Below are 23,197 nucleotides of genomic sequence, written 5' to 3'. Positions count from 1 at the left end.
TACTACCTAGAACCACTTGTTTATGTAGTTCTTCCCTAGTTTCTCTCGAATACTAAGGATATTTTACCAAGGTATTCTCTCAAACCATAAGAACCTCCTAAGGAAAGGCTACTCTCGTAGCTCCTACAACCTTAAGGCATTAAGTTTCATAAACAAAATATATTAAAGCATAGAAAATCAATCATTCATTGAAATAAAACTTAAACATCCAAGCGAACTCCCACCAAATAGGATTAGTTCATGGTGGGGTTCGAAATAAACAAGCACAAAGCAAGTTTCATTCATTCCATACAACCCAATAAAAAAATATGAAAGTAAAGAACTAAAGGGAGAAGAGAAAGCCTTCGACGTGCACTGTCCAATACTTCCCTCGGCCACCGAGAACTGCCCCCAGCGAACTAGCTCCTCTCGGATGCCTAGAACGCCACTCCCTCAGGCTTGTCACGGAGAAATGCCACGACAAGTAGGATTGATTGAGAAAAGTGAGACCTTCTCTCTAACTTTTTAAACTAAAACATGGGTGTAACCAAAGTCTCTAATATTGTTGCTTCTTCCTCTATTTATAGGGAAAAATTAATCCTAGGACTTGGTGTTGACTTTCCTAAGAAACCCCAAAACCATGGTTAAGTTGCTTGGGAGTCGGGCAGAGCATGCTATGATACAGCCTGGGTTGCTGACTGAGTGATCGGCATGATCCCGTTCCAGGCGCCCAAGGACAAACAAGATCTGCAGGTAGAGCTCTTGGAGAGTAGGAGACAACTGACTTCAAAAATATCTTCTCGCACTTTGTATGCTTTCAAAATGCCAGTCAGACTTGGCATTTTCATTCTTTTTAGCAGTTTCCTCATGTCACGAAATTTCCTTTCCTCTTTTCCTTGCTTTCAATTCCTTCACATCATCAGACAAGCACATTTCCCGTAAGGCAGCACCGTATTAAAAATAAAATGTTGCGGCAAACCGAATTCCACCACATACAACTAAATGCTTCTAAATGCATCTAAATGGTCCTAAATGAGCTCTTAGACATTCAATAAATTAAGTGAAAAGGTACCAAAATGTGACCTTTTTACAGAGTTATCACATGACAAAATAAATTACATCAAAATGAATCTTAATCAGGGAAAATGGATCGAATCAAAAAATAATACGCTAAAAATAACTTATCGAGTTTAAATTTAAAGAAACATACCCTAAAAATGGATTTAAGACATCAAAAAATATCAGGATAGGTGGTCCAAAAAATGTTAATGCTCGGTCAATGCTGGTCAACATCGGTCAACTCTGGTAAACACCGGTCAGCGTTGGTCATCAGCTCGATTCGAACGATCGGTTCAACGTGAAGATGGCTCGAACAACGGCTCTATTTGGGTAGTATGGACTGGTTCGGGCAATCTGAAATGGTTCAGACCATTTATGGAAGCTTTCCTGGCTTCGAAGAAGCCCCACGTGCGGATGCTAGTGTATTGGGGCCCGTGCAGTGCGTTATGATCGTCAAACAACCTCAAAATTTTGTAGAATGAAATTTTGAAGGGTCGGGGAGCCACTTACTGGATTCCTCTTATGACAAAAAATGATGGAATTGCAATAATGAACCAATGGAAAACTTCTCCGACTTTGAACTCCTTCATGGCGACAGTGTTGATGGAAGTGTGACTACCGATCGACTCATGTCAATGATCTAGACACAATGGTACGTGCGGTGTAAGTCACTGACCATCGGTAAAATTACAAAATAACGATCAAATCTTCTTATAAAGAGAAAATAAACAAGGAGAGAGAAAAAGAAAGAGATAAGAAATAAGGAAAAAGAAAGAAAGAAATCTGGATGTTTCCAGACAAGTGGGAAAACTTATACCCATTTCTTAAAAAATGGTATAATTACACTTTTAGTCCTTTAATTTCCCCAAAATTTATGAATTTGGATCGATATTTTGATTTAATGAAATCTAGCCCCTAAATTGGGGTGTGACAGCTACTCATATATACTTTGTGTTAGACTATGCCTAAAGACCAATCATATGATGATTGTAATGATAGATTTTATTTATGATTTTATTGAATAAAGGCATTGCCGCTATTATTTTCAGTTATATATTTATGTTTAACACAAATTGGAAGATAATAAAGTCCATATAATAACATAATTGTTATTATTAAAAGATCCCTATTCAAGTATTATTATGGGCATGAACAATAATAATACGCTTACGACTAACATGTTATTGATTGATGACAACGAGTTGTCATTGACATAGAAATGTCAGAATTGATACATGATTATATTGTCAAAGAATTATGTATTGGATTGACCCACCATGAGCATATGTCTTGGATTATTATGTGACAGTCATAGCATTGCACATGGTGATGACTATATGTATGATCCTCATACTTGAGATCAATGATATCCTAATATGTATTGTTGTATGTTTTGATGCAGTTAAACATGCTTCGTAATTGGTTGCTCTATAAACACTGTGATTGAATATATCTCGATATATGTAGTGGGTGTGTATGATTAAGATAAGATTTGTCCTTACTACATAATAGTAAATATATCACAAGCCACTTGATTGAGTGAGACTAGAAATTCATGGCCATACTCGAATAAGTTGATATGAGATATCACAAATTATTTGGTAATTAAAGTCTACTCTAGATATCAAGAAACAATAGATGGGATATACAAGTGTGGCTATTCCAAAACTTGTTCCTCTTCTAGATATAAAGGGCAAAGGGATGTAATACATAAAAGAGTTAATCACGAAGACGATATGTCGAATCATATTTTCTTGTAACTTAGGTGAAAATGATATAATGCTAGATGTCACTCATTGTATGTAATATTAGAATTGTTCTAATAATTACTGCTAACGTTACAAGAACCTACAGGGTCACACCCTAGGATTGAAATGAGCAAAGATGTACAATTTGTTGTGCGTTATTAAAATATATCTAGAGTTAATATATGTATATTTGATATACATATGTTTTAATTATCACAAATATTTAATTTGAATTAATTAAATAAAGATTTAATTAATTCAAAATAATAAAATCCCTAATATGTTAGGGTAACTTGAATATAAAAAGATGTGTAAGGTCTAGCTACTTTTTGTTACACTATCTTTAGTCATTTTTCTCAAAACAATTTTGGAAAAAGCAAATATTGCTCTCAATCGGGTGAACTAAGTAAAGGACGAGACGTGGTTTCGTGGAGGCTTACAATTCGAACTGATATTCACCACCATTAGTCGTTGTTGTCTTTGTTTTTTTTTCAAGAAATCGGCTATAAGTATTCACATCATTTCCTTCCGATTTCAGTTTATCGTACTTGGATCGCTGGTGAGACCGTCAAATTTTTTTCGCTGCGCCATGGGGTCAGCCAACGGTCCCAACACTTTGTACATACTATTTGCGGACACATCAAGGACTTCGATAGATGAAGAGGTTAGTTGTGTGTTATGAGTTCACCCTAGCCTAAAAAGTTCAAGATTTGTTCACTTATCTAAGAGAAGAATAATTACTCATTATCACTATGTATTAATTCCAGATATGTACACAAGTGCTTAAAAAGCTAATCTGTCTCGTTTTAAAATTTTCTCTTTTCAAAAGAATTCTTTCATATTTTGAGGGTAATGTTGGTTGTACATATAAGTTAAGGGCATTTATCCCATATTGGGAAAAATACCTTTGGAATGGTATTTAAAGGGGAATTCTTTCTCTCCCATGTTTAATGTGGTTATATGACTCCCTCGCATGCCGTTGTCGCTGTCGTCCGGTCAATCGGGGCCATGGTTGTGGTCATGGTAATACGTGTCTTTGACACATTTGCACACATTTTTATCTTTTTAGAGGAAATACAAAAGATTTTTTATGAAACTAAAACTAAAATAAGAGTTTTTAAGACGTATTTATAGGTAAAATATTTTTAAAATTAGTCAGATTAATTGCTAGAATTATCTATATAATTGTTGTGCTAGCTAGCAATCCAAAACTAAATTTGTAACAATTGTGTTAGCTGTTAAAATACCATCTATGCTAGCTGTTAATACTGGAATTTGGCTTTCCAGAAAGTGAACCTATACAATTTTGAGGCCATGTTCGAAACTTTAGTACAACAGACAACATCCTAATTTTCAGAGCTTTTTCAACAGTTTGTTTTGTTGATTTAAAAGTTGTCTCAACAACTATTTTTTGGATGAACCTGGATGGTTCTGGGGCCAGGTTTAACCAACTACATAAGATAGATTACAGTAGTTATTCCACAATTAATTTCGATAATAAATTAGTGTTTATGACTTATTTATTTTTGACATTTTACCATCTTATCAGCTTATAAATAGAGATGTTTTTCTCTCGTTTTTATCATCCATAAATCAAATATAATTTTCCCTCTTTACAAATTCTCTCAAAACCTTTCTTCTTTTTTACGGTGAGGAGCAATTCCACCTTTGTCCACTCAGATATTTGATTGAACGATTATTTGGATCTACCGTGTTAACCTCGGGGGACGTACGCCTACCGCAATGATTACACAGGGTTCCACGTGAAATATTTACACACGTGTAGGCAAAAATACCTATCAAAGTAAGGAGCAATAGTGACATCAATTTACCTGGAAATCGTCACATCATTATCAGTATGGCATCCTCCGATATATTTATTTATATGGTGGAATGTATATATTATGAGTGTGTTGAGTTAATCGATCGACGGAATCAGCCAAGAGGGGGTGAATTGTCAATTAAAAAATTAGTGGAAGCTTTTGTAGAAAATTGAAAGTAATTGCACAACGATTTAGAGTGGTTCGACTTTCTGAACCAAAGTCTACGTCCACTACCTTAGCTATTCACACTAAGGAATTTCCAACAAATTCACTAATTTGTTCTTTCTTTTGAGGCCAAAGAGATAACCTTACAACTCCCTCAAGAATATACCCAATTCTTGAGAACACTCTTTCTCGAAGAGAAGATTATAAATTCGCAAACTTAATGAAAAACCTTACAAGGAAAATGTGTTTGCACAATTCTAGAATAAAGAAAGAACACTCAAGAATGAATACAATTTAGTACAAGTAGTGTTCTTGAAAGAAAAAATGAATATTGAATGAAAAATAGGATTGAAATGGTCAAACAATGAGTTTGATGCTTTCTCTTTGATTCTCTCTTGATTCTTATTGATTGTTTTTTATCAATGGCTTCTAAGCCTGTTTAAATACTCATTGGATCACTTCTGAACATTGGGGATCATTGGTGGAGTTAATAGAGTCATTATTGTGTGAAACAATTCATAAAACAGCTTGGAGTGTGGGGGAATCGGTACCCCCTCATAGGAGATCGATTCCTGTAGTATAAAATTCAAATATTTTGACCGTTACACAGGGGGAATATGTACCCCCTGGGGAATATGTACCCCCTGGGGGGTATCTGTACCCTCTGGGAATTCTGTTTTCTCTTAAAGCCAAAATATGCATGGGGGAATCGGTACCCCCTGGGGGGTATATGTACCCTCCGGGCAATCTGGTTTTTCTTGAAACCCTTTTAAAAAGAAAATATTTTTGGCTCGATTAAGGCTCGAAATACTTTGTAAATTTTTTTAAAAAAATAGTTTAAGTATAAAACACAATTTTACACTTTAGTAAGGATTAAAATGAACTTTGAAAGACTTTGAGTAATATTTTGATATTCGAATAATTATATCGAATATACTTAGAAAATCTTTTGTAAAATCTTAAAATTCATTTAACTTAATTTGTTATATCGAAACATCAAAATGTTTTCAACAATCTCCCCCTTTTTGATATAACAAAACATTTGAGTAATTTTAAGATTTTTAAGAAAATCATTTTGAAATCAAATTTGAAATTAAATTTGAAATTACTTCCCCTTACTATAATACATATTCTCCCCCTTTTTTGTTAAACCAAAAAGACTCTAAGACGTTTTTAAACAAGGTTTTTGAAATTGAAACCAATTGATTATGAAATTTAAGCTGCTAAGATCAAAATCAAGAGAAAGATTAGCCATTATTTCCATAAGCAATATTAATAAATAAATGTGTAATGGAAATTGGTTATATATTCTAAATGATGCAAAATTAATGAGACCTTAATAAAACCAAATTCAAACAATCAAACCCAATATATATATAAATAAACATTCAAGTTCAAACATCCATATCATCCAAAACAATCACAAGCAAAATGTTTTAACAATTATAAGTTCGAAATCATCCTAAGAGAAAACTAAGCAAGAAACAAGGCCTAATCGTCCATCGGTGGATCAATAGGTGATAAATGTGTCCATATGTTGGTCACATCACGTGTAAGCACAATGACCCTCTTGTCCATAGCGTCGAAGCGATGATTCATTGCTTTGTTGTTAGCAGTTAGATGCAACTCGATGGATACAAACCTCATGTCAAGAGTCTCCATAAGCGATCGGAAGTATGGAGGCACTTGAGTTTCTTATGGTGTCGGCTCGTCATCAGGCACGTGATCGTCGATGTCTTGAAATGAATCTTGTAGTTTCAGGATTGTCGTCCTCTACCGGTTCAAGATGAGCTTGTGAAGAGCTAGGTCCCAGTGTTTTCTCGGTGACTTGAACCCATTGGTCCTTTTCCCCGGTCCATCCCGATTTATTCAAGGTTGTAAGATTGATTGGGTTCTTAAGAGGGATGTCCACATCAAGATCGACCCTAAGGTTGGATTCGATAAAAAGGTTACTTAGAAAAACAACCATAAACTAGAGTTTCAACAAGCTTTTTATTAGGAACGTGGTTTATGGTTTCTACTAACTCATCAAAGACAGTCTGTGGCAGAATTATTTTTCTTGTTATGTTGGATACAATGTATCCACCATAAATCTAATGCTCTAAGTTTGGAGTATCTACCTCCGGATGGTCTAAATCACCAAGAGATCATCAGATGAAGAAAATGATCATGATGATCGACTAAAGTGCTCACACTAGACTTAGGCTTATAACTGGTAGCCACTATGTCTTTTTCATTATCTTCACCTACGTTATCAAGACCAAAAGTCGTAGCGATTATGTCAGAATCTATATGAATTAATTGGCCTAAAAGATAAGACCGAATAGAAAAAGTGGCAGTATGAGACTCATTTTGGACACAAACCGTATTGGAATAGAAAATACAGACTAATTAGTGATCAATGATAGGTCTAAGCTGAAACAATTTATCAAATTTCCAATTTTGGAGGGTCAAAAGATATTTGAAGTCTATTTCGAACATAGCTTAAAGTGAGGGGATTCGTTCTTCTCGGATTTTGTGTGACTCAAAAAAAATTAGAATACCTATAGTAGAGATCTTGTCTACGACCAGGTTCGTTAAAGCACAAATTATGGATAGTCATAATCGGTTTGATTGGGTTTGGATTTTGAGGTGAAATAGGAGGAGGGTTTGAAGGTCGATTTGAACGACTAGTAGATGACCTAGGACGTTTGTGAGACATGATTAACAGATCGGAATGGAGACTTAAGACTAGGGTAGTCGAGTAGTGTGGGTCACATCTCTAGGGTGTATCATCTCTGTCTTCTTTTAATGCCTTTGTAGTAATTTCCATGACTTCTACTTTTTATACGTTTATGTTATTGGTATTTATTAAGGCTTAGAACTGGGCTTGATATCGTTGACTTCTGTGTAACATTCTCTTCACTTTTAAATTTAGTTGGGTCTTACGTTTCTGTCTATATGTAGAGATTTTTTCGCAGGGATTACTGCCCATTACAAACGCGCATATGATATTAATGATATTAATGACTGCATACGAATATTGTTCAACTATGTATTTATGTATTTATTTATACATGCATTGCATTTTATCTATATTTTTAATTTTCTGACTGTTGTAGGTCTTCCACGGAAGCTACTCTCAACCTGGCGTTGGGGGTAGCCTACTACCCTACCTCCCCCTTACCCCATTGCATATGGGAATTGGGTTTTGTTGTTGTTTTTGTTGTTGTTGTATGTAAAAATATCAATCCCAAAACTCAAATGAGTCCTCAATATTTCAAGGTTCTCTAAAACAATCCTAATGGGCAAAGTTTTGAAAACTATTGAAAAATAATGTTTGAAAGTCTTAATACGTATAGTTTTTATGAAAAACAACATAATTGAATCAAAAACATCAATAATTTTCGAAAATAATAATATTTGTTTTTTGAAATTCAAAGAAAATTTTGAAAAATTGTTTATTTTTTATTAAATTTGATGTAAAATCTAGTTTAGAATCATCATATCATCAATGTCCGATATCTATTTCAACCTAGAACTAATTAAAACTAGTCCTATGTTCAAAATCAATAAAATAGTGGGTTTAGAAAAATTACCTTGAAAGATGAAGATTGAGTGGATTTTGATGTTGTTTGTACGAATTTAATAATACTAGCAGGTTTAGGAGATGATAACTGAAGTAATTCCGATTTGCTTTTGATGATTTTGGTTAAAGTAGAGATTTAGGGAGAGAATAGGAGTGAAACAGTGAGAGAGAGTAAGAGAGGGTTTTGAGAACAAATGGTTTATTTGGGTGTAATAAACCAGACCCCGTAGGGGGTATCGATTCCCTAAATGGGGAATTGGTTCCCATTCAAAAGGGGAATCGGTTCCCCTGCAAGGGGGTATCGATTCCTCCTACACTAAAATTTCAAAAAACTGTGTTAAACACTCAAAATGCTAAATTAAATTACCTCTAGTGGTATTGGCAACTCATATATTGAAAATTAATCATGTTCAATCAATCAAATCTATCTTTAAGAATTATTTGAACATATAATTTTCACTAAGAATCATAAACTCCCCTAGCTAATAGCAAAGAGTGCAATCAAGAATATTATTTTTGTAAGTATTTTTCATTTCTAATTAAAAGTGCTAAAATAATTTTAAACACTAATTAAAGATAGGTTAGTTAAACCTAATTCTCTCCTAAGTGTCCAAAATCTTTCTTTGTCTAAAGGTTTTGTAAAAATATCTGCTAATTGGTTCAAAGTATCAACAAATTCTAGAATTATATCTTCCTTAGTGACATGGTCTCTAATGAAGTGATGTCTAATTTCAATGTTCTTAGTTCTAGAGTGTTGGATGGGATTTTTAGTGACACAAATAGCACTAGTATTGTCACACTTGATAGAAATAGTGCCTACTTCAATTTCATAATCAAAAAGTTGTTGTTTCATCCATAAAACTTGTGCACTACAACTACCGGCTGAAATGTATTCCGCTTCAGTGGTAGATAATGCAACATAATTTTGTTTCTTTGAAAACCAAGAAATCAACATATTTCCAAGGAATTGGCAAGTACCAGAGGTGTTTTTCCTATCTAATTTGCATCCTCCATAATCCGCATCTGAGAAGACATGCAAGCTAAAACTAGTGTCTCTAGGATACCAAAATCCTAAACTAGGAGTGTCCTTAAGGTATCTAAAGATCCTCTTAACTGTTAGTAAATGTGATTATTTAGGACATGATTGAAATCTAGCACATAGACATACACTAAACATGATGTTCGGTCTACTTGCGGTTAGATAAAGCAATAAGCCAATCATGGATCTATATAATTTAATATCTACACATTTACCTCCTTCATCTATGTCAAGCTTTGTAGAAGAACTCATTGGAGTGGCATAAGGTTTCCCATTTTCCAATCCAAACTTCTTGAGCATATCCTTGACATACTTTGCCTGATTAATGAAGATTTCATCCTTTCTTTGCTTGATTTGGAGTCCCAAGAAATATGAGAACTCCCCCATCATGCTCATCTCGAACTCACCTTGCATTAACTTAGCAAATTTTTGGCAAAGAGCATTATTTGTAGAACCAAATATTATATCATCAACATAAATTTAAACTACTAATAAATCTTTACATTTTCTTTTTAAAAATAATGTAGTGTCAACCTTCCCTTTTGAAAAACCTTTTTCAATTAAAAAATTTGACAATCTTTCATACCAAGCTCTGGGAGCTTATTTTAAACCATAAAGTGCTTTTTTCAATTTAAAAACATGATCTGGAAATTTTGAATCTTCAAAACCTGGAGGTTGTTCCACATACACTTCTTTTATAAAACCATTTAAAAATGCACTTTTAACATCCATTTGATATAATTTGAATTCATTGAAACATGCAAATGCTAATAACATTCTAATTGTTTCCATCCTAGCTACGGGAGCATATGTTTCATCATAATCTAATCCTTCTTCTTTAGTATAGCCTTGAGCAACAAGTCTAGCCTTGTTTCTCACTACATTACCACTTTCATAAAGCTTATTCCTAAATACCCATCTAGTACCTACAGTATATTTATTACTAGGCCTTTCAACTAATGTCCATACTTTACTTCTCTCAAATTGATTTAACTCTTCTTGCATAGCCATAATCCAATGTTCAACATTTAATGCTTCTTTAATGTTCTTAGGCTCTATACATGAAATAAATGCAACATAATTACAAATATTTCTAAGAGAAGATCGAGTTGTTACCCCTTTGGATGGATCACCTATAATTTCACCATCCTTGACATAGTTGTACTCTCTTGGGTAAGATACTTCCCTTTCTTCAATGGTTGGATTCTCGAGAGAATCATGAGTTTCCTCATCTTTCATTTCTTCCTTTGATGATGGTTTTTCAACTTCATGTCTAACGTCATTTGCATGTATAATACTTACATCATCATCAACACAATAATCCTTCCTCGGAAGGGGATTATCATCGAAAACAACATGTATAGACTCTTCTACGATTAAAGTTCTTTTATTAAATACTCGATAAGCTTTAAAATTTAAGGAATAACCCAGAAAAATTCCTTCATCACTTTTAGCATCAAATTTGCCAAAGTTTTCTTTACCGTTGTTTAAACAAAACATTTACATCCAAAATGATGAAAATAGCTAATGTTAGGCTTTTTATTTTTGAAAATTTCATATGGAGTTTTCTTTAAAAATGGCCTAATCATTACTCGATTTACAACATAACAAGAGGTATTTGTGGCTTTCGCCCAAAAATATTTTGGCAAATTGTTTTCACAAAGCATGGTTTTAGCCATTTCTTCTAAAGTTCAATTTTTCCTCTCAACAACTCCATTTTGTTGAGGGGTTCTAGGTTCTGAAAAATTATGGCTAATACCATTAGAATTACAAAATTTAGTAAATCTAAGATTTTCAAACTCAGTTCCATGATCACTCCTAACACTAGTTATAGAGTAACCTTTTTCGTTTTGGATTACTTTTGAAAATATGATGAATTTTTCTAATGCTTCATCTTTAGTATTTAAAAATATAACCCAAGTATATCTAGAATAGTCATCTACCAAGACAAATTCATATTGTTTTCCACCCAAGCTAGTAGTTCTAGATGGCCCAAAAAGATCTAAATGGATCAATTGTAATACTCTACTAGTGGATACGTCATTAATGGATTTAAAAGAAATTCGCTTTTGTTTTCCTTTAGCACAAGCATCACAGATTTTATCATTATCAAATTTTAGTTTAGGCAACCCTCGAACTAAATCTCCTTGAATTAACCATTGCAAAATACTCATACTAGCATGTCCTAGTCTCCTATGCCATAACCAGCTATCATGCTCATCCTTAGAAACTAGGCACAAGTTAGTCATATCAATAAAATATACATGCACCATGTATATGACCCTATTTTATAACCAACAAGCATAATCAAAATAGATGCAATGTCAATCAATTTTCCAAACATTTAAAATAAGACATTGTATCTTTTATCAAATTCATTTTTCAAAAGATTATGCTTTAATCCATTCACATATAAAATGTTATGCAATGTCGATTATCGAGATTAAGTGAATATGCATAAAGCTTTTGAAAATGTTATGCATTAAAAATTGATATCATTAAAAAATTGAATTCTATGCATAAACATTAAAGAAAAGTTTAAGGCTAAAAATTTGTAAAATCAAAGAATTTGAAACATTGATGTCAATTGTTAGAAATATATCATTTACATTTAACAACAATTTTTGACCAAGAATTATTATGATGAACTAAAGTTATAAAAACATTACTAGAAATTTGTTTTGTTCATCATAAAACATTTTTCAACATACGTGAGATAAAACATAATTATTTAGAATTAGAAACTCGTGCATGCATATACAAAATGAGTAATCAAGTAATCAAGGTTATAACATTAAGTTTAGAGATTACTCATTCCTTCTTCATGTGTGGCTAGAGCATTTGAATATATCTACCTTCATCACAATTTGCTCCCACACACCTACAAGAGACATTTAAGTAGATTTTGGTATCCAAATTTCTTTGGATCATTTAGTGTTAGTTTCAATGCCCCTTGTTCCCTTAGGAATCCATACTTGTCTGATTTTAAATTGTTTTCCTTTCTTTAAAGGACAAGTATGTTCCTTATGACCATGATAATGACAATGTGAGCATATTGTCATTATTGAACTAGATGAATTATTTAAAATGATCTCTTTTTCTTTTGTTAAGCATTCAAGCTTAACTTCAAAATCAAAATTTTCTTTTTCCATTCTTTTAATTTTTATTTTTGAAAGCTCTAAATCCTTCTTCAATATTTCGTTTTGATTTTCAAAATCCATTTTCGTTTCTAGAAGAAATTTGCTTAATTTGAAAATTTCTTTTTGAAAGTTTTCATATTTCGTTTTTGAAAGCTCTAACGCCTTTCTCAATATTTCATTTTGATTTTCTAAATATGTTTTAGCTTTCAAAAGAATATCATTTTTAGCTATAAATTTAGAAATCAATTTATTGTATTTGGAGTTCATGGTCTCAAACTCTGAAAATAATTTATCATAAGCAACTTGTAACTCATTAAAAGATTTTGAATTTAATCTATTTGAGTTAGAAGATACCTTTGGCTCTGTGAGAGCTAATAGAGACATCACCTTTATTGGTTCATTTTCTTCCTTGTCTCTATAGATCTCCTCAAGCTTATCTCACATCTCCTTGGCATTTGAACAAGAAGAAACTCCTTTATATACATTAGATTCAATTGCATAACACAACATGTGCATAGCCTTTGTGTTTTGTTGAGCTTTCTTTCGTTCTTGATTACTCCACTTCTTTGCCTTCTTCGTAGGAGAAGAATATCCTTTCTCGATCATTATCCAAGCTTCCATATCAAATGCTTGGATAAATATCATCATAAACTTCTTCCAACGATGATAATTTGTTCCATTGAAGTGTGGAGGCACGTCAATTGGTCAGGATTCTTCCATAGAGAATGAACCGAAAGTGGACGCCATCTTTATCGATTTAACTCTTCCCGAATCAACTCAAGAGGTGGTTAAACCTTCAAATGAGTGAGGCTATGATAAGAATTATTGATTTAATCGATCGATGGAATCGGCCAAGAGGGCGTGAATTGGTAATTAAAAATTTGGTGGAAGCTTTTGCAAAAAAATTGAAAGTAATTGCACAACGATTTAGAGTGGTTCGACTTTCTCAACCAAAGTCTACATCCACTACCTTAGCTATCCACACTAAGGATTTTCCAACAAATTCACTAATTTGTTCTTTCTTTTGAGGCCAAAGAGATAATCCCTCAAGAATATACCCCAATTCTTAAGAACACTCTTTTTCAAAGAGAAGATTACAAATTCGCAAACTTAATGAAAAAACTCACAAGGCAAATGTGTTTGCACAATTCTAGAACAAAGAAATAAAACTCAAGAATGAATACAATTGAGTACAAGTAGTGTTCTTGAAAGCAAAAATGAATATTGAATGAAAAATAGGCTTGAAATGCTCAAACAATGAGTTTGATGCTTGCTCTTCGATTCTCTCTTGATTCTTGTTGATTGTTTTTTATCAATGGCTTCTAAGCTTGTTTAAATACTCCTTGGATTACTTCTGAATGTTGGGGATCATTGGTGGAGTTAATAGAGCCGTTATTATGTGAAAATAATTCATAAAACAACATGGAGCGTGGGGAATCGGTTCTTGCAATTTAAAATTCAAATATTTCAACCATTACATAGGGGGAATCGGTACCCCCTGGGGAGTATCTGTACCCTCTGGGAATTCTATTTTATCTCGGAGCCAAAACATGCATGGGGGAATCGGTACCCCCTGGGGGGTATATGTACCCTGGGCAATCTGGTTTTTCTTAAAACCCTTTTAAAAAGAAAATATTTTTTCTCGATTAAGGCTCGAAATACTTTGTAAAATTTGTGTAAAAAATAGTTTAAGTATAAAACACAATTTTACACTTTAGTAAGGATTAAAATGAACTTTGAAAGACTTGGAGTAATATTTTGATATTTGAATAATTATATCGAATATACTTAGAAAATCTTTTGTAAAATCTTAAAATTCATTTAACTTAATTTGTTATATCGAAACATCAAAATGTTTTCAACAGAGTGTATCACGTTTACTCTAATATGATAGTTATAAACAGGATGTAGTACTAAAATAAATCTTTCTTGGAATGGGTATTATTAAATATGAATGGTATTTTAAATGCATAGTATTTATCAAATTATATTTTTATTTGCTATCAAAATGATTTTTAATTTGCCAATTTTTAGGTAGTTACATTTATTGTATTATACAGTATTAAAATACCTAGTCACTGTCTGGCATGGGATTTGATTTAAGTTTTAAAATATTACCTTTCGATTGTTCTCGGTTAACTAGTTTTAGTAATATGTGTTTAAATGTATGATTTTTTAAGAACAATATTTTTATCATTTTTGAGTAAGGAATTTTTCAAATAGTCAACGTGACAACTTTAAATCATATTTGGGTACGCATATGGGTTAAGAGTGTTACATTTGTCTTTAGTTCTAAGGAGATATACCTTTGTATATCTTGAAAAGTCATCTACAGAGGCTATATTGTAGTGTTTTTTTCTTTTACTTTCAAAGTTTCTAAAGCCTGCTAGATCAGTGTGAATAAGTTAAAAAAGTTCAATCTTTCTACTAGAAATAGTTTTGAAAGAATATCTAGCATACTTGGCTTCTACACAAATTTCATATTTGTTAAAGCTATTATTGTCTAGATTATGAAGTAAATTCATTTTAATGAGTTTCTTAAGAGAGTGAATGTTCACATGTCCTAATATAGCATGCCACATGTCAATAGTCTCAACGATATAAGTAGAAGTAGTGGTTTTATTACTTTCATTAAACTGGGTTTCGGTTACAAATAAACTTAAGTTCAAATAACCTTTTCCTACATAATCACCATTTTGGGAAAGTATGAGTTTATCTGCTTTGAAAACTAGTTTAATGCTTGTCTTATTCAGTAACCCACCACTAATAAGATTTCTACGCAGGGCATGTACATACAGAGAAATATTTAAAGCTAAAGTTTTACCGGAAGTTAGCTTAAGTAAAACCTTCCCTTTTCCAAGCACTTTAGAGCTTCTAGAGTTCCCCATTTCCACTTGTTCACCATTCTTTATATTTTTTAACTCAGACATTTATATTGTTCTCCACCAGGTTGACTTCAAAAACCATCGTCAGCGTTCTGCTTGTCCGATCGTTATTGGCATTGGCAGGCTTTATGTCTGACCCATCCGTACACACAGCAGTTGAAGGGCTTTGGTGGAGCCTTCTCCTTCGCAGGCTTCTTGAAATTGATGACTTTTTGGGCTTTGACCTTCTTCTTTTGGCCACCTCGTCTCTTGGGCATATTAAACCTGAACTCTGAGAAAGACATAGATCAACCAGATTAGCCTTAAAAGAAAGATTACTAGAATAAGTCAACTTATCTTTTATTCGGTTGGCTTCCTCTATGTTTATATGACCCACTGGCATTTCGATTATGAACACCCTCTTTTTGTGTTTAAGATAGCTACGGTAGTTGGACCAAGATTTGGGAAGTTTTTCAATGAGGAAATTTTCTTACAGGACTTCGCACATCTTCATACCATCAGCTAATATGTTGGAAAATAGCTTTTCATAGTCATGGACTTGGTCCATGATCGACTTGTCATCGGGCATCTGGAACTTGAGTCATTCGTCCACCGCGTACTTCATTATCCCAACATTATCTGCTCCGTACTTCTTCTCCAACGTGTCTCATGTTGCCTTGGCACTTTTCTGCTTAAGAAACATGTCAAAAAGGTTTGTTTGGCATGTTGTTTTAGAGAAAACCTCGAACAGTCTTATTATCCTTTTCGTACTTCTCCAATGATGCTTGAGAAGGAACAACAACACTAGCTATAGATAGAATGTGATGTGATCCTGTCTAGCACCAACTTTCTTCATGACATACTCACATCATTGAAGATCCATCAAGCTCAATATAAGAGAGTTCTACCTTACTTTATAATATATTTACTCATCTATGCACTATATATTATTATGAGCATACATTTGCATATTATACTATACTTGAATTATCATAATATGTTCATTCATTCATTATGTCATATGGTTGCATCATTGATTGATATACGTGCATATAATCTATAGTTATAATTATAATATTCATTCATTATCATATGATGCATGTGTTATTATTATAACCTATAGTTCACATCTTTATAATATGCACATCCTTATATAGTTTATATACTTAACTTCTTTTCTTTATGTTTTGTGTGTAGGTACATTCGGCCATAACTTGGGAGCTATATTGGAGCTAAATGGAGCATGCCACAGCAAGGAAACTTACATGGGGACGTTTAGGAAAGCATAAGGAACCATTGGTGAAAAGTTCTCCGAAGACCCGTGAGCTCATAGCTGGATTGAGCTGAAGATTTGAGCTACAAGATGACTTCAATTCAACTGGGAGATGCACCATCATCATCACCACTCATGACACTTCAAATATGTCCTAAGTCAAATTTTGTGAAATCGTACCTTTTCACAAGGAGTTACCATAACGTTTACCATGTTACAACTCACCTAAGGCCAGCTCACCTCCAGTTCATTCACCTCCAAACTAGCTCCAACATGAAAGGTTACATTTCCAAACATTGTGACCTTTCATGAATGATGCTGCCCATGAAGATGCCTTTTCACTAAGGAGCACTTTGGTGAAGAGAATAATCCCATTGGAGGCCTAAATCATCAAGGAACATGAGATAGAGCTCCATGCCAATTCGGCCACATCACATGCCTTGCACATGAGAGCTTTCACACCAAACATGAGGAGACACATCATCATTCGGTCAAGGAGAGGAAATTGGCGCCAAGATGAAACAGCATGCACATTCGGCCAAGGGAGTTATCTTCCCACCCTTTTTCGAACCATCAATCCCCTTCATAAAGGGTTAGTCAAACCATCACCAAGCTAAAGGACTTCTCTTTTCATTTTGAATCAATATATACTTCTATAGAGACATATACTTAGCCGAAACACTATGTAACTATTCGGCCAAGCCCTCTCATTTCCTATAAATTAAGAGGCTTGTCATCATTTGTAATCATCTCATCTCATAAATTAAACAAACTCTTGTGAGTTAATTTCTCTTCAAAGTTCTTTGGGAACTTTATTGATTAAGCAAGTATAATTCATATACTTGTTACGCCATACCTTCCATTTTGATTCCTAAATTCCTAGATTGATATCTAGTGGGTTGAAAACACTATCACCACCCCTTAAGCAAGTTTGTGAAGATCGGGATTGTGCTTCCTAGCATTGTTTCCTCTTTGGCGTGCTTGAGTTACAACATCACCACCATCTCCATTTCATCATCAACACCATCAACATCATCCATCAAGACCATCAACATCCTCTTAATTCCACAACCATCTCTATTCCTTTTCTTTCATTTCATTATTTAACCTATTATTTTATTTATTATTCCATCATTAATCATATTTCTTTCTTATCTTTGTTGCAGCCCAAATTTATAATTCAAGGACATCAGTACTTGTCAATCCTAGATCGGGACACAATAAGGCTATCTACTCACTTCCATCAAAGTGTGTAGATTCACCTTACATCAAGTGGTATCAGAGAATAGTTGGATTGACAACAAAAATGTCATTGGCGTGCAAAGAAAAAAGAAAACGAAGTTCGAAAAGAAAAAGAAAGGCTCCTACAATAATCAAAGGAGTTAAAAAAATAAAAAATCAGAAAACAAAAAAGAAAAAAGAAAAAAAAAGAATTTCAAAAAGAAAGCAAAGCCAAGGAAAGTGCTCTACCATTGCAAGTACATCAAAGAGGCATATCTACACTAAGAGAAGATAACCTTATTGTGTCTTGAGAAATGTTGCAGTAAGTGTTGTTTCTTGAATTGTAAGTCACCTATTCCTTTTCTATACTTTCATTTTTCCTTGTCTTCAACCATTTTTCTTCTTTTACCTTGAATCCTTTCTTCTACCTTTCCATTTTTCTTGTCCTTTTCTACCTAACCTATTTGTAACCGACGCACACAAGGAAAGAATTAACTTGTTCTAATATTGAGTAAGTTCTTCAAAGGACTTAGCAAGACAGATCGAGTGGAAAAAGGCTAATTGAGAGAGTAAGATCAGAAGGGTAATTGTTTAAAGCCAAATTATATTCCCGAGAGTAAACACGAGTGTTGACTGGAGTGATCTTATCTTTTCTTTGAAGTGAAATTTGCGAGGCTTTTTGAGTGTGCTTGTAAGTTTTACTTTTGTTTTATTTAATTACTAATAATGTCTTGTGATTTTTCATCTTTCCAAACCTTGGAGGATGAACAGCAAAGAACAAATACATTTCACACTCGTTGCCATGTAAATGGTAAAGTGTGTCTTGTAGCTATTGATGGAGGAAGTTGTACAAACATTGCAAGCACACACATGGTGAACAAATTTAGGCTTACGACAATTAAACATTCCAGCCCATATGACTTGCAATGGTTGAACGACGAGGAAGAGTTGAAGGTCACTGAACAAGTACTTGTGCCATTCTCAATCGGAAGATACAAAGATGAGATTCTATGCGATGTGGTGCCTATTAGTACGAGTCATTTGCTGTTTGGACGACCATGGCAGTATGAAAAACGAGCCACCCATGATGGATTCATAAATCGCTACTCATTCATCCATAATGAAAGAAAATTCATCTTGACTCCACTATCTCCTAGCCGAGTAAATGAAGATCAAAACACCTTGAAGAAGAACATTGAAGCAATGAAAGAAAAACTTAAAGACAATGTAACTGAAGAATGTTTGGAAAAAAATTCAAATGAACAAAAGCATTTTGAAGTTGAACAAAATGTTGGAGTTGAAAATGATGAGCAGAAAGTGGATGCAGAAACCATTGGAATTGAAAAGAATGAATTTGGAGGAAAAGATGAGAGTGAAGAACAATTTTTATCTAACCTTACTCCTTCTCCTATCCTTCCTTTTGTTTTGCAGGAAAATTCAAAAGACATATCTTTTCAAGGAGATGATTCAAAGATCATGGCTTTTGAGAAACTAAAAGATGTGACTTTTGAAGAACCAATAGTCATGACTTTTGGTGATTCACAAAACATGTCTCTTGATATTTCAAAGGTTATTCCATTTGAAGTTCCAAAAGAACATCACTTGAAGTGCCAAAAGAACATCACTTGAAGTGCCAAGAGTTGTGTTCGTTGACATTCCAAGTGCATTTCCAATCCCGAAAAGAATTCAGCAACCAACTCCCACTAAACATCCACCTTGGTTTGATATTTTCTTTGATCTTATCATTAGTTTTTCATTTACATGTTTTGGTTTATTTTGCAGCAATTCGAGTCATGTCTATGGTGTTATCATATCAATTTCTGATGACAAGGTTATTCAAGAATGCCTATGGACAAGACGAAAGATCAATGATGATTATTCTCACCTTGAAATTGTAGAATTTTTCTTTGATTTACAGGACAATCTAAAAGGCACAATTTTTCAAATGGATGAACCAAGAGACATGATCCATGGAAGTTTAAAAGACTTATATTTTGATTTGCCAAAGGCTGTGATTCTTCAATCAAAGGACATGACCCTTAGGAAACCAAAGAATGTGTCTTTTAGAATGACAAAAGTTATGATCGTTCGAGGCAACATATTTTGTGATTCAAAAGACATCACTCATGGCCATCCAAAAGATGTGAACAGTGAGTATACTTTTAACTTAACAATGATTAATAATTCCCTTACTTATGAAAGTCTTCTTCCTTTTCAGAACAAGGAGGTTCGAAGTACTTATTCAAGGTTCATGACTTTTCACAAGGATCCTTTCATAGATCTATTTGAAAGGGAGTGTCTTGAACAAGTTTCTATTGAATGGATATATTTTGAAGACAAATCAACAATGTTTAAATGGAAAGAAACTAAGGAGAATTCACCTTTCGATTTGAAGACAAATCGCCCAAAAGAAGGGGAGGATGATGCGATCTTGTCTAGCACCAACTTTCTTCATGACATACTCACATCATTGAAGATCCATCAAGCTCAATATAAGGGAGTTCTACCTTACTTTATATTATATTTACTCATCTATGCACTATATATTATTATGAGCATACATTTGCATATTATACTATACTTGAATTATCATAATATGTGCATTCATTCATTATGTCATATGGTTTGCATCATTGATTGATATCCAACCATATAATCTATAGTTATAATAATAATATCTATTCATTATCATATGATGCATGTGTTATTATTATAACCTATAGTTCACATCTTTATAATATGCACATCCTTATATAGTTCATATACTTAACTTATTTATTTATGTTTTGTGAGTAGGTACATTCGGCCATAACTTGGGAACTATATTGGAGCTAAATGGAGCATGCAACAGCAATGAAACTTACATGGGGACGTTTAGGAGAGCATAAGGAACCATTGGTGAAAAGTTGTCATAAGCTCATAGCTGGATTGAGCTGAAGATTTGAGCTGTAAGATGACTTCAATTCAGTTGGGGAACTGCACCATCATCATCACCACTCAGGACACTTCAAATATGTCATAAGTCAAATTTTGTGAAATCGTACCTTTTCACGAATAGTTGCCACCTCAAGAGGTACCTTTTCACAAGGAGCTGCCATAACGTTCACCATGCTACAACTCTCCTAAGGCTAGTTCACCTCTAGTTCATTCACCTCCAAACTAGCTCAAACATGAAAGGTTACCTTTCCAAACATTGTGACCTTTCTTGAATGATGTTTCCCATGAAGATGCCCTTCCACTAAGGAGCACGTTGGTGAAGAGAACACACCCATTAGAAATGGGTGCCTAAATCATCAAGGGACATGAGATAGAGCTCCTTACCTATTCGCCACATCACATGCCTTGCACATGAGAGATTTGGCGCCAAACATGAGGAGGCACATCATCATTCGGCCAAGGAGAGGAAATTGGCGCCAAGATGAACAAGCATGCACATTCGGCCAAGGGAGATGTCTCCCCACCCTTTGTCGAACCATCAAGCCCCTTCATGAAGGGTTAGCCTAACCATCACCAAGCCAAGGGACTTCTCTTTTCATTTTGAATCAATATGTACTTCCATAGAGGCATGTACTTAGCCGAAACACTATGTAACCATTCGACCAAGCCCTCTCATTTCCTATAAATTGAGAGGATTGCCATCATTTGTAATCATCTCATCTCATATTTTAAACAAACTATTGTGAGTTAATTTCTCTTCAAAGCTCTTTCTGAACTTTATCGATTAAGCAAGTATAATTCATATACTTGTGGCGTCATACCTTCCATTTTGATTCCTAAATTCCTAGATTGATATCTAGTGGGTTGAAGACACTATCACTACCCCTCAAGCAAGTTTGTGAAGATCGGATTGTGCTTCCTAGCATTGTTTCCTCTTTGGCGTGCTTGAGATACAACATCACCACCATCTCCATTTCATCATCAACATCATCCATCAAGACCATCAACATCATCTTAATTCGCAGCCATCTATATTTCTTTTCTTTCATTTCATTATTTATCTTATTATTCCATTTATTATTCCATCATTAATCAAATTTCTTTCTTATCTTTGTTGCAGCCCAAACTTATAATTCAAGGACATCAGTACTTGTAAATCCTAGATCGGGACACAATAAGGTTGTCTACTCACTTCCATCAAAGTGTGTAGATTCACCTTACATCAGAAGGACTTCACTGGAAGGGACAGGAGTTGAGTTAACTCCGACAGCATTAAAGGCGGCATCAAAAGATGATGATATGGGATGGGGTGTCAGCTTTAACAACAAGTAGTCAAGGTTGTGTTGTTCGAAGAAAATTATTATCCTCTGAGACCACCTCTGATAATTTATGCCATCAAGAACGTCAAGCTTGGAAAGGTCAGGAACAAGCTTAGCCATGGAGTTCTACATTTTGCAGTTAATGAAATCGTTTCTAAATTATTGGTAAAAAAACACTATAAAATCGAAATGTTAGCACTAACTGAATAATAACAATAAAAAAAATAAAATAAACAATACAGAATAAATTGTGTTGTGGTATAAACCACTGCCTTAGAAATGATTTTGTCTCGATAAGTGTAATCGTTGCAGTAGGCGTAAGTCCCTTGAGGTTAACACGGTAGCTCCGAATAATCATACACTCAAATATATGAGTGGACAAAGGTGGAATTTCTCTTTTCTCTGGAAAAAGGGAAGAGATGTTTTGAGAGAATTTGTAAATAGGAGAAATGATATTTGATTTGTGGATGATAAACATGAAAAAACTCTCTATTTATAGTCCGATAAGAGGGGTAAAATGTCAAAAATAAATAAGTCATAAACACTTATTTGGTTATTACCAAAATTAATTATGGAATAACTGTTGTAATTTATCTGATGTAGTTGGTTGAACCTGGTCCTAAAATTATCTAGGTTCACTCTCTGAAAAGTCAAATTCCAGTATTAACAGCTAGCCAACTGTTACAACATATTAATTTTTAAAATGCAACCACAACAACTACCCGAGCCGAGCCAATGGAACTGACGACAACAATACACATGTGCAAGGGAGTTATCTAACCACATTCAACAAGGGAGGGAAAGAGTTCCCCTTTAAATACCTTTCCAAATGTATTTTTCTTCCCAATGTGGGATAAGTGCCCTTAACTTGTATGCACAACCAACAGAATAATTTTTTTATGTTAATTTAATAAATGAACACAAACATAGATGTATTTCATTCTTTTATCTTCACGAACAGACTCATTTATTGGTTCATTTATCAACTCATTTATAAACTCGTTTATCGACTCATTTATTAGTTCATTTATGAACTCGTTTATAAACTCATTTACTCGGTTC

This window comes from Hibiscus syriacus, unplaced genomic scaffold, assembly GCF_006381635.1.
Source record: "Hibiscus syriacus cultivar Baekdansim isolate YM2019G1 unplaced genomic scaffold, ASM638163v2 tig00111458_pilon, whole genome shotgun sequence".
NCBI lineage: Eukaryota > Viridiplantae > Streptophyta > Magnoliopsida > Malvales > Malvaceae > Hibiscus > Hibiscus syriacus.
This window is presented reverse-complemented; position numbering follows the sequence as displayed.